Source organism: Erinaceus europaeus, chromosome 9 (assembly GCF_950295315.1).
Source record: "Erinaceus europaeus chromosome 9, mEriEur2.1, whole genome shotgun sequence".
NCBI classification, from domain to species: domain Eukaryota; kingdom Metazoa; phylum Chordata; class Mammalia; order Eulipotyphla; family Erinaceidae; genus Erinaceus; species Erinaceus europaeus.
This window is the reverse complement of record NC_080170.1, coordinates 109492384-109504413: the sequence shown is the minus strand read 5'-3', so window position 1 is coordinate 109504413 and position 12030 is coordinate 109492384. Positions and strand designations below refer to the sequence as shown.

Here is a 12030-nt window from a genome sequence, read left to right as displayed (position 1 = left end):
CTTAGGGTGGAATAAAGGTAGGAAGTTTATTTTAGGCTTGTTTCTTGGGGCCCATAACTATGGTAGTTTTTGCTAGAATGTGATAAAAAATAGCTTAGTTCTTATGGGGTTCCTAAGTGTCTTCAGTATTATTACTTCTAGATATTAGCATAATAATCAGTACTGAATAAGTGTGTAGGGAGGCCTTTACAGAGAACTTCTCTCTCTCTTTCTCTTATTTTATTAAGAGAGAAACACCAACCAGAGTACTGCTCAGCTCTGGTTTATGGTGGTGTTGGAGATTGAACCTAGGCCATTGGAGCCTCAGGCGTGAGAGTGTCTGTTTGTATAACCATTATACTAACTACTCCACCGAGAATTTTTCTCTCTTTATTCTAAAGAGATCATGCTGTTTTTTTTCCTGATTTTATTTAGATCACATGGCCAAGTCTTCCAATAGTTAGGATTGTAGAAAAGAGTTCCTTTGCTGTTTTGTGCCTTGCTTTCTTACCTTTCAAATGAGAATATTACTGTTACTGGTAGCAACACCAATCTTTTCTCAGTAGACTGAAGTGAAGAATAAAATCATAAATGAAAGCATAAAGTACGTAACCAGCCACAACTACAAATCTATAGTGCATCCTTTAAAAGCCTTAAGTGAGTTCGGCTTAATTTAACTTATTTTGTCAACATTTCTGAGGTAGTCTCATGTCTTCCTTTTTTCTCTTACTTAATTTTTTTATTTTCCCACCTTTTATTGCTCTTGTTTACTGTCATTGTTGTTATTGTTGTCGTTGTTGGATAGGACAGAGAGAAATGGAGAGAGGAGAGGAAGACAGAGGGGGAGAGAAAGACAGACACCTGCAGACCTGCTTCACTGCCTGTGAAGCGACTCCCCTGCAGGTGGGGAGTCTGGGGCTCGAACATGGATCCTTACACCAGGCCTTGCATTTTGTGCCATGTGTCCTTAACCGCTGTACCACTGCCCAGCTCCCCATCTTTTCTCTTTATCTAAAGTTTTTGCTAAAAAGTATTACATGTTCAATAAACATTAATCGAATGATTTACTTTCTAGTAAAGGTAAAGAAAGTCAATAAAAATAAAATAAGTAGATAACAATGTCCAATTTTATAAATTCCTGTTACTTGTATTTTTATTTGGTATTTCTTAGGACACTCATTTTATTTCTAGATTATAAGGTTTTATTGATAGTGCTCTTATAAATATTACATTAAGAAGTTGAGCATTACCTTTAGGCCAAAGCAATTTGCTTTTGCAAAATCTGATTAATTTCAACACAATCAGCCAGGATGTCAAAGATCTCAGTGCTCCTGATAGATGCTGACAGGTGAGGAAATTAAAATCAGGGAGGGAAGCAATTAAATGCTGGCAAACATTACTTTAATGAGACAACCAAATCATTCAGAAGCCATGGGGCATGTTGTATTCTTGATAAGTATTTTAGGAAGAAGGGTAAAGAGTGCATTGAAAAATGTTCTTCACATGGGATTTTATATTGGCAATGGATGGCATCCCCTATTTGTCATCTAATGCCTTTGTCCTAATCTAAAATTTTCATTGATTTTGGAGACAGACTTCCCAATGATCTTAACTAGCTGTGCCCCTTCCTGGCCCCAACAAACTATTAAATAGAAATTTTCGTTTTCCATGTTGTCATGCCTTTACAGTCCTTTCTATTTAATTTTTTAAATTTATTGTTATTGCCATCAGGGTTATTATTACTGTGGCTCAGTGCCAGCACTGTGAATCCATTGTTCCTGGTGGCCATTTTTGCCTTTGTATTTTTTTTTTTTCTTTTCTATTTTTTGTTGTCTAGGACAGAGAGAAATTGAGAGGGAAGAGATATGTAGAGAGGAAGAGAGAAAGATAGACACTTGCAGACCTGCTTCACTGCTCATGAAGCTTCTTTCCAACACATGGAGTTGGGACTTGATGCTGTGTCCTTGTACCTGGTAATAAGTTATGTGCTGAGTGTGACGTGACCTCCCCCTTTCTTATTCACCTTTGTTTTTCCCACTGTTTTCCTTGTCTTCATTTGTCCCTTCCAATTTCTCCCAAACCCTAGAAATGATCATTTATACTCATCATCTGGGTTTGATGAGTCCTGTTTTTGCTCAGATTGCAATTGGTAGGTTTAAGTTTTGCAAGTGTGAGGACAGTAGTTAAGTATAAAGGCTCCTTTAATTTGAGCTGAAATTGAAGGTGAGAAATTTTTTTCTTGGGAGTGGCAGCCAAAGATAACTTTTATTACAGAGATTCTAGAAAGGGGTGGATTCTCAGTTGTCGGTATGTACTGTCTAGAGTGAAGAATCAATTGCATTAAGAAATACCAAGAATTACTGTGGATTCATGGTACTTAAATACAGAAGAGTGACCGTGAACTTTTTAACATAGAATGTTCCAGCTTTTCTGCTGCTTAGGATGAGTCTTTGATGAAAGTCCTGTCATGGAGAATTCAGTGTTGGCAATTTCTGTTGCTTTTGTGGTTTGGGTTTCGATAGTTCGCCCAATAACGTAGTATCTCGGAAACTTCACTGGAAAGAGTTAAGAATGTGTTCATGGTAATCTTACATCGAACACTTCTCTCACCTCACCAAAGTAAGGTTTCAGCCTGATTAGAACACAAATATGAACTTTATAATATAATACTGACCTTTTATAATATAATATGACCTTTATAATATAATACAATACTGGAATCAAGTATTAAATGTGCTTTGACAACTGGCATTTATATAGTATATGCTAATTTTCTTTTTCTTTCTAAATACAACCTGCTCAAGTGGAAGACAATGTCATGTAGTAGAGGAGTCCTCTAGGTATCAAGATATAAATTTAAGTTTTTCTATTTGTGATCTTACCATGTGATTTTTGAAATTTTACTTCCGTGTTGGTAAAAATGAGGTAATATGTTCACATTGAAGTTGCAATGAGGATGGCCTGAGATAGAAAGCTCTTCTGATATTTTTTATGATATGAAGGATAATGTGAAAAGATGATTATTGTCTTGATTCTGGTGACACATGATAAGAATTTCTTGCAGGGTGTTCTATTAGGCATGTTCTATTATTAATTTGATTTGAATCATATATGGAAATGGAATAATTTAATAAAACTTTCCAGAGATTTTATACTTCTCAATAAATGTATCCACTTAAAATTCTGTTGGAAGTGCTGTCTTTCTTAACTAAGCCAAAAATAATATACACAAACTTCTATTTAATTGTCTCATATATTTAAATGATTTATCCTATTTATTACATTAGAGAGAGTGTGTGTCATATGAGCTAGTAAAAGACAGAGAGGGGTGAGAAGTCAAAGCATCTGTCTGGTACATGTGATATTGCAGATTGAACCAGGAAGCTCAGGCGTACAAGTCCAATGCTCGGCCAGTTGAGCTGTCACCCCACTCCCAGCACAAATGTTAAAATGGCATTTTATACATCTTTCAGGTACAGTAGTAAGAAATATCTCTTGCCTTGGGGGGCTCAAGGAATGCTTATTTTATTATTATTATTATCATCATAATCACCATTGTTATTATTTTTATTTTTGGGAGGAGGGGCAGATCAGAGCTCTGCTCCGGCTAAAGTTGGTGTCAGGGATTGAAACCCAGGTCCTTTCCAAAGCAAGTCTCATTTGATGCTGCTGACCTATGCCACTGGCCCAGGGTTTTTTTTTTTTTTTTTTTTTAAATTTTTATTTATAAAAAGGAAACACTGACAAAAAATATAGGATAAGAGGGGCACAACTCCACACAATTCCCACCACCAGAACTCCTTATCCCATCCCCTCCCTCTCCTGATAGCTTTCCTATTCTTTATCCCTCTGGAAGTATGGACCCAGGGTCATTATGGGGTGCAGAAGGTGGAAGGTCTGGCTTCTGTAATTGCTTCCCTGCTGAACATGAGTGTTGGCAGGTCGATCCATACTCCCAGCCTAACTCTTTCCCTAGTGTGGGGGGGGCCCTCTGGGGAATCAAGGCTCCAGGACATATTGGTGGGGTTGTCTGCCCAGGGAAGTCAAGTTGGCATCATGTTAGTATCTGGAACCTGGTGGCTGAGAGAGTTAACATATAGTGCCAAACAAATTGCTGATTAATCATGAACCTAAAGGCTGGAATAGTTCAGATGAAGAGTTGGGTGGAGGTGTGGGGGAAGTCCTGTTTTAGTTTTTAACAATTATTGATTTTATTTTGAGGTTTTGTCTTTTGGGGGAAAAGTGATGGGTGAATCCATGTGAACTTGACACCGATGGATACTGTGATGTTTTAAAACTAGGGGCACAGATCAAGGATGGTGTCCGCTCAGCGCTATTCCTTCACATTAAGTGTTTATAACAATTTTTTACTCTATTATATGGATTCACAGGGAACTTTTAAAATATATATTTTCTTTATTTTAATGAGAAATAGACAGAGAGAAAGATACACACACAGAGAAAGAACACTTCTCTGCTGTGGTTTATAGTGGTGCTGGGGATTGAACCTGGCACCTCAGAGCCTCAGCCATGAATGTCTCTTTGCATTACCATTATGCTATCTCACCAGCCCAGGTTCTTTTTTTTTTTTTTTAATCACTTTGTATACCATGTCTATAGGTAAAATAATAAATGAGCCCTTCCAGTAAAGCTTAACTAAGTTTTGTTTATAAAGTGGTTACTCTAACACTCATTTACTTGTAAGGAAATTGACATTCAGAGTTTCAGTCACTTGCCTAAGGCCATCAGAAAGAGGAAGACAGGCCAGGCTGCCTTGGAATCCCATGTGTTTTCCCTATTTCCTCATGTCAGTCAAGTAGCTGATTTTATTTTAATTTATTTTATTTTCTCCTCCACCAAACCTAGTAGGTCAATTCAGTGATTATCTTCTTATCCTGATGTCCCACAAGAGACTGACGTACAAAGAAAGACCACTGGACCAATAGGTTACAGTCTCATAATTCAAATTCATACCCAGGCTATGTACTGTTGGCCTATTGTCTTACCATTTCTGAACTTCAATTTTGACCTCTTTTAAATGAGGACAGTAATGCCCATTTTTCATGCTATGTATTTTTTCAATTAATCATGAGAAATATCATTTCTGTCTTGTCTTCCCTATCACTTGGTGAACTCTGATTTCCTTACCTATGACTGAAAATAATCTCTTCCTGCTTCTTCCCTGGGCTGTTGTGGGGCAAAATGAGATAGTGAATATGAAAATGTTTTGTAAAATAACAAAATTCCATATTCATAAGGTTCTATGGTTATGAATGCATACAAGTAGCTAAGGACCCTCAGGGATGATTTTCTCTGTTTACATTTACAGATACGAACATTGCAGTTTGCTGATTCTTGTGTGAACTGACCATTCCTGGAGCTAGCCATCTCTGAGGTAAGAGAGGACCAGCAGCTTCATGTTTATTTAATGGCATTTAACCATTAGTGTCTCATGTGATATTCCTTCTAAGAGAAGAGGTACACAGCAACAAAACTAGAAAAATGAACAAAGCAGGGAACTGCCCTCTTGTGTGCCACCTTCTATTAACTTTCCCTTTCAATTCTTAGTTTATAAGGTTTAATACCAAAGCCATCAAACTTGAGACAGTGTAGAGGATTCAGACTTAACAATTATTTAAGTGTTAAAGGTTTTTAATCTTCTTTCTTGACACCTGGTTGAATGCATTTTTCACTAAAACTACACTGCCAGTGTTCTTTTGTTCTGAAGTGGTCAAGCCTTACCACTCCAGTCATTATCTCGTAGCTTCTTTCAGAATATTTCAAAAGTTATATAATCTAGAGCTACAAAAACAAAACCCTAAGGAATATAGAAAAAGAGTATGTTGAATCCCAGAACACATATTATCTGTGTGCTGCCTTTCTGGTGGACCAGTGTGGATGAAAGAGACCTTTGGCAAAATGATGTATATTTAGGACTAGTGAAGACTGCAAATTGAATACTCTGGGAGGATGTTATAGAAACTTAAAATTACCTTGTGGTAATAATTGGTATCAGTAGCAGTAATGAAGAAAGAATAACAGTTTAAATAAATAATTAGACTTGACAGTAGATGTGTCAACAGGTACCCACTTAATGAGTGTAATCATTGTTTTTCTCTGCTTTCAACATTGATCCACTGACTGTGGTGTGTTCCCTGTCCTGTTTCCAAACCAAGTCTATTTAAAGCTGCACTTCGTAGACTTTGAAACGGTATACCCTGTTTACTATTTAGAGCTGAAATCCAATGTTGTCTAATAGGCAAGATCAGGACTTGAACAAGAGCAGGCTTCTGATCCCCTGTAGACCATTGATTATTTCTGCTTTCCACAGGGTGATTCATTAGCAAGGGTGAATAATACCTAATTAATTATCATGAACCTGTCTGTATTGAAAGAGTGAGTTGTTTGTTGTAATTTGATGGAAACAGCCTCATCTTCCTTAAGTCAAATTAATTAGTTATTGTGTTTTTGATTTGGAGGCTGAGGTAGTAGTTATAAATGGAATTATTCATTACTATTTTAATAGAATCTAGTTATTCGTGGGAGTAGTGTAGTGTGTGATGTAGTTTGTTATATGAACCAGAAGTCATGAAAATGTCATTCTACTCCCGGTATCCCACCTCTGGCCGTGTTTATTTGGACAAATTACTCTTCCTCTCTGGGATCTATTTCTACATCTCACACTAAAGTTGGAATAGTCGATGATGGCATTACTTTTAATCAAATATTCTATTATGTGTCTTCTTTCTTTCTCTCTCTCTTTTCCCCTTCCTTCCTTCCTTCCTTCCTTCCTTTCTTTTTTTCTTTCTTGCTTTCTTGCTCTCTTTCTTGCCTCCAGTGTTATCTCTGGGTCTTGGTGCCTGTACTACGAATCCACTGCTCTTGGAGGCTTTTTTCGCCCCCTTTTGCTGCCCTTGTTTATTGTTGCTGTTGTTATTATTGTCATTTGATAGGACACAGAGAAATTGAGAGAGGAGGGGAAGACAGAGAGAGGGAGAGAAAGACAGACACCTGCAGACCTGCTTTACCACCTGTGAAGCGACCTCCCTCCCTTACAGGTGAATAGCTGGGGGCTCGAACTGGAATTCTTATGCCGGTCCTTGTGCTTTGCACCATGTGCGCTTAACCTGCTCTGCACCACCGCCCAGTGCCCATGATTTTACTTCTTAGGTTGTCCTTTCAGTCTCCTGCTGCCATTTTCACAAAGCCATAGAAAACTCCTATGGTTTCTATAGAGCTACTCCTATGATTATATAGGGCCCTTATATGAAAATAGTTCTTCAACTTGCTTTAATTCTTTGAAATTCCAGGAGAGCAGTTAGTCATTTGGACTATGTTAATTTCAATTACATAAACACTGTCATTTGGCATTTATGCATTGGTGAGTCTCCTGCCAGCCACACTTAGTTTCTGATTAGAAAGGGGAAAAACATCCATCTTCCTCCCATAATTAAAAACTCTTTTTTAAAAAAAAGAATATGGTCAATTTATCCACTGGTTAAAAAAGTAATAATAAATGGGTTTCTTTTCTGTTGTTTGACTTTTCCAGAGTGAATCATTGACCTAAGGAAAGGTCAGAATGTCAAGCCAAGAAGGGACTTTAAAAAACAATTCTAGCAATGGCTGCTTCTTAAAAAACAATCCACCAGCAGTTGCTCTTATAGGGGATGCGATTTCGGGGTCAGAGAGGGGATCCAATTGACCTAAATATTAGTGGCAGATTGTGATGCAGAATTTTTTTTCTTATGATTCCACGGCTGTAGTTCTACTTGAAGAGAAAAGTCACTTTTAGAAAATGTTTTCTAAGGGGTAGGTGGTGGCACACCAGGTTAAACACACATAGTAAGAAGTGCAAGGGTCCTGGGTTGAGTTTCTGGCCCTCCACTTGCCTGGGGGTTGATTCACAAGTAGTGAAGCAAGTGTCTTTCTCTCTCCTTCTCTATCTTCCCTATCTCTCTCAATTCCTGTCTGTCATATCCAATAAAATGGAGGGGAAAATGGCCGCTAGGAGCAATGGATTTGTAGTGTTGGCACCAAGCCCCAGCAATAACCCCAGAGACAAAACCAAATGAAAAAGAAAAGTTTTCTCTGTTGCCAATATTTAAATGTTCATGTTCTTTCAGACAAAACAGATCTTTTCCACAAGGATGTGAGATACCCTTAAGATATAGAAGAACACCAGTCAGTGTCTTATTAATCTGTTGACCGGTTGTCAGTGTTTACTAGAAGACTAGAATCTGAAACAAGCTTCCTGAAGGAGATAATTGACCCTCACATCATTTCAGTTTTCTCCTTTCTCCTCCTGCCCTTTTCTGATGCAGTGGATTATAGGACGTTAAGAATGAGCTCCAGATATATGTTTACTTTGCATGGTTTGGAGTATTCATAAAGATATCAGAGATGAAGGATTAATAAGTGAGAAGACAGAAAATAATCATGCACACAGTGAAATCTAGTTCAAGCCCTGCAATTCCCAGTTACTGTGCTCCACGGTATTAATATCACCCTTTCTCACTTTTTTAGTGCTTCTGTTTGTCTTTTGAGGGTGGGCTCAGATTGAGAAGTAACTGGAATGATCTTTGCCAATACCAAATTCATGTTTTCATGAGTTCTTCAGGTCCAGAGCAAAGAGTAATAATTATACATCATTGCATCTGAATGGTTACACTGAACCCTGTAATATAGAGATTTTGAGTGTGTGAATCACTGTGCCAAGGTTGAGGTTCAGATCCTATCTCTAACGGATTTGCTGTAACTTTTGGGAGGGCAGGACCCTTCTTCTGAATCTCCGTTTCTCTATTTAAAAGGTAGGCAAGAAGATGGAAGGAGACATTGATAACTTCTTATAACCCTGGTATTTATAACTATTTGATTTTTTTTTTTTTTTAATGATCTATAGTAACTTTGCAGTTGAACTAAGTCTTGAATTCAGAGACTTTCTGTTTTGGAGTGTTCATCAAGATAACTTCTACTTGTACTTTCTACACAGTGTTTATGTCTCTCTACCTTATTCTTATTAAGTAAACCCTCCTCTCTCTGTCTCTCTTAGTTCATAGAACGCTTTCTGTCAAAGGACCTATCTTAGGCAATACAGGTGGCTGTGTGTGTATGCTTGTGTTTGCACATAGTGAAGAAGATAATTGTGAAATATTTAGACATTCAAGTTTATCATCTATCTCCGGTTGCTGTTGCATTTCACCAATATACAACTCTAGCTCCTCTCTGAACATTACACAAACTTTATGTGTGTGAATGTAGACTTTAAAAAATATTTATTTTATTTATTACATACAAAGTAGACTTTCACATGAGCTAGAGAAGGAGAGAGTGAGAGGCAAACCAGAGCACCACTTCTGGCCATTGAACTGGGAACCTCATGACATGTTCGATGGGCTACCATTTGAGCTACTGCTTCCTTTGTAGATCCTAGGTGTTTCTATCTCTCAAGTGGTTGATTGGTATTTTAACACCGAGACTCCCATTTTGACTGCTTCACTTCTTCACTCACTTATATTACTTCAGTCAGAAATCTGCTAAACAAGGGGCCAGGTGGTGGTGCACCTGGTTGAGCGCACATGTTACAGTGCTCAAGGACCCAGGTTCGAGTCCCCGGTCCCCACCTGTAGGAGGAAAGCTTCACGGGTGGTGAAGTAGTGCTGCAGGTGTCTCTCTATCTAGCCCTTCCCTCTCAATGTCTGACTGTCTCTATCCAATAAATAAATAAAGATAATAAATTTTTTTTTAAAAAAAAGAAATCTGCTAAACTCCAGCCACTTAATACCTGATTTCATTCACTCATCAAATGGCACATTCTTTTTTTTTTTTTCCTCCTTTTTGATATGTTGAGACGGGGCTCAGAGAGGTTGGGTAAGTTTCCAGAAGTCATCCAGTTAATAAATGGCAACACCTGAAGTTAAATCTACACCTTTTTCAAAATAAGTCATATCTCTAGTGAGCATTGTATCTCTGAATAGGGAAATTTCAGTAGTGCTTCCGGCCATAACAATCTCTGATAGAAAGTGATCAGCAAGATCTAGAAGAGGGCGGTGAATGTCTGCTGAGAGCTCGGAGAAGGACAGGGTCACAGATCCTGAATCATCCATATGTTAATTCATTAAATGCTTTTCTGGCACCTTACGGCAGAATGGGAAATATTGGCCAGCTGCATAAGATGTGTTAACACATTTTGTTTTCAAACCCCTTTTGGGTTAGTGGTTATTTTCTCTATTTCTTGCGAGATGAGGAAGATACAGCAGTTAGGGTCAAAATGTCTTGTTCGTACTGATTTATATCAGTTGAATTGGAATGTCATTGCTCTGGGAAATCGATCTGTTCTTTTCCCCTTGCTATAGTCAGTGTAGGATTTTTCTTTTTAACAGATAGATTTCTGACCACACATAGAACAGCACCAATGCAGATGTGAGCAGCTAGAATTTGAATGGTGCCAAGATGTAATGACTGCCACATGTGTGAATCTAACACGCAGTGCTTGCCGACCTACTGTGAGTGCACATGAGAGCCATGAGACCGAAAGCTGGTGTCAGAGATGGAAGGGGTCTGGCAGAGTGTCAGGGTTACTGTTTTCCATTTAGCAGACTGAGGAAAGCAGAGACTCAGAGAAGCGCGTCGCTTAAGATTCTCTAGGCAGCAGGCTGATGACAGAACAAAACTGCTGTAATAACTACGCTTATTTATATTTCTGTTTCCATCAGCTTACACTGATTGTCTTCATGAGCAGGTTCCCTGGGTAGGGAACCTGACATTATTAGCTATGTGATGGTGGATCCATTCATTGATTTCTTTGAGTCTCCGTTTTCTGGTCTATGAAATTGAAATCATTCCCTACTGATGTGTGCTGAGGAAGAGTGAAATATAACATCGCCCTGCTGGTCAGTACGCAGAAGTGCTTAGAGCCGGATCATAGCCATGTGAGGCAAACACAGTGTCCTGCTTAAACAGATTCTACTTCCTGACTCTGTCTTGATGTTTTTAGGTTCTTGAGCCTCCAGGTTTCTCCAAAGACTAGGGATGTCATCATCACCTGGGAGCTTGTTAGCAATGCGTAGTCTTTTTCATTCTAGCAAGACCCCTAGGTAGTTCACCTACTCTTGAGAGTGTGAGAAATATCCTTTTAGGCCTGGGACCAGGATCATAGCTATTAGCCATGGCCTACTTGCTGACAATGGCTGGCACAGGGCCACTGTTTTGGGGGGTGTGCCTTCCCCCAGCCTTGTGTTAGCAGTGGGGAGCCCTATGAAGTCACTCCCTGGGAATAATGGGTGGCTGACTTGGAGGGATCCAGCAGGCTTTACCTTTTCAACGCCCCACATTTCTTCAGAAGTACTATTCACCAGGGGTCAAATGGGTGTTGACTCCCAAGAATTCCTACTCCCAAATCCATGTTCTTTTCATTAAGCCATAGTGTCTCAGTCAAGTGGAATGCTGGGATGTGCAGTGGGATAACTCTTCCTTTCCCATAGTGAGAATATTTCTACATTGGCTGTTTTGCTCTATTACTCAATTCCTAGAGGGGAAGAATTAAAAAAAATTTTTTTTTAAAGCTTGAGTTGAAAGCCAGGATCCTGCAGCTTAATCAGTTATTTTCATTTTTTAATGAGGGTGACTATTGTGAAATAAGTAATTATTAATTACTCCAAACTAATGAAATATTTTAGTTGCCGTGCTACAGAAGCATATGGAAGCTAAAAGAAAGCATATGGGTATTTTTCAGGAAGCATATTGGTGAATGGACAAATTACAGTGGTGCCAATATGCCTTTGCTGTCTGGCTGGGACCCTCACTGCATGTGCTGGCATTTGAGTCCTCCCATGTTTAACGGGATTAAAAAAATAATTCCCATCTGATACGTGCCTAGGGTTGCCTCTGGAGTTGTACTTCTCGGCTCTGTCTCATTAATCTTTCTGCTGTATCTCACACTGGCATTACTGGTTGAAGATGGGTCAGTATAAATGCTTTGCTGCCTGTGCTCTAATGCACTTTATTTCCCGATGTCTACATAGGGAATAGTAGGCTGGGTGGTTCTGCCCGTCT

At 38.8% G+C, this 12030-nt stretch overlaps 1 protein-coding gene across 10 annotated transcripts in view; it reads left to right on the top strand.

Moving 5' to 3' along the window:
• LOC103115819 (lipoma-preferred partner) overlaps positions 1–12030 on the top strand; it is a 474645-nt gene that overhangs the window by 209517 nt on the left and 253098 nt on the right. For 9 of the 10 annotated variants that reach the window (XM_060198522.1, XM_060198523.1, XM_060198518.1 and 6 more), the window contains one exon: positions 5309–5374. The exons of the other annotated variant lie outside the window; for it this stretch is intronic. The gene's annotated coding sequence lies outside the window, so the exon portion shown is untranslated. The remainder of the gene's footprint in view (positions 1–5308; positions 5375–12030) is intronic. 10 annotated transcript variants of the gene reach the window in all.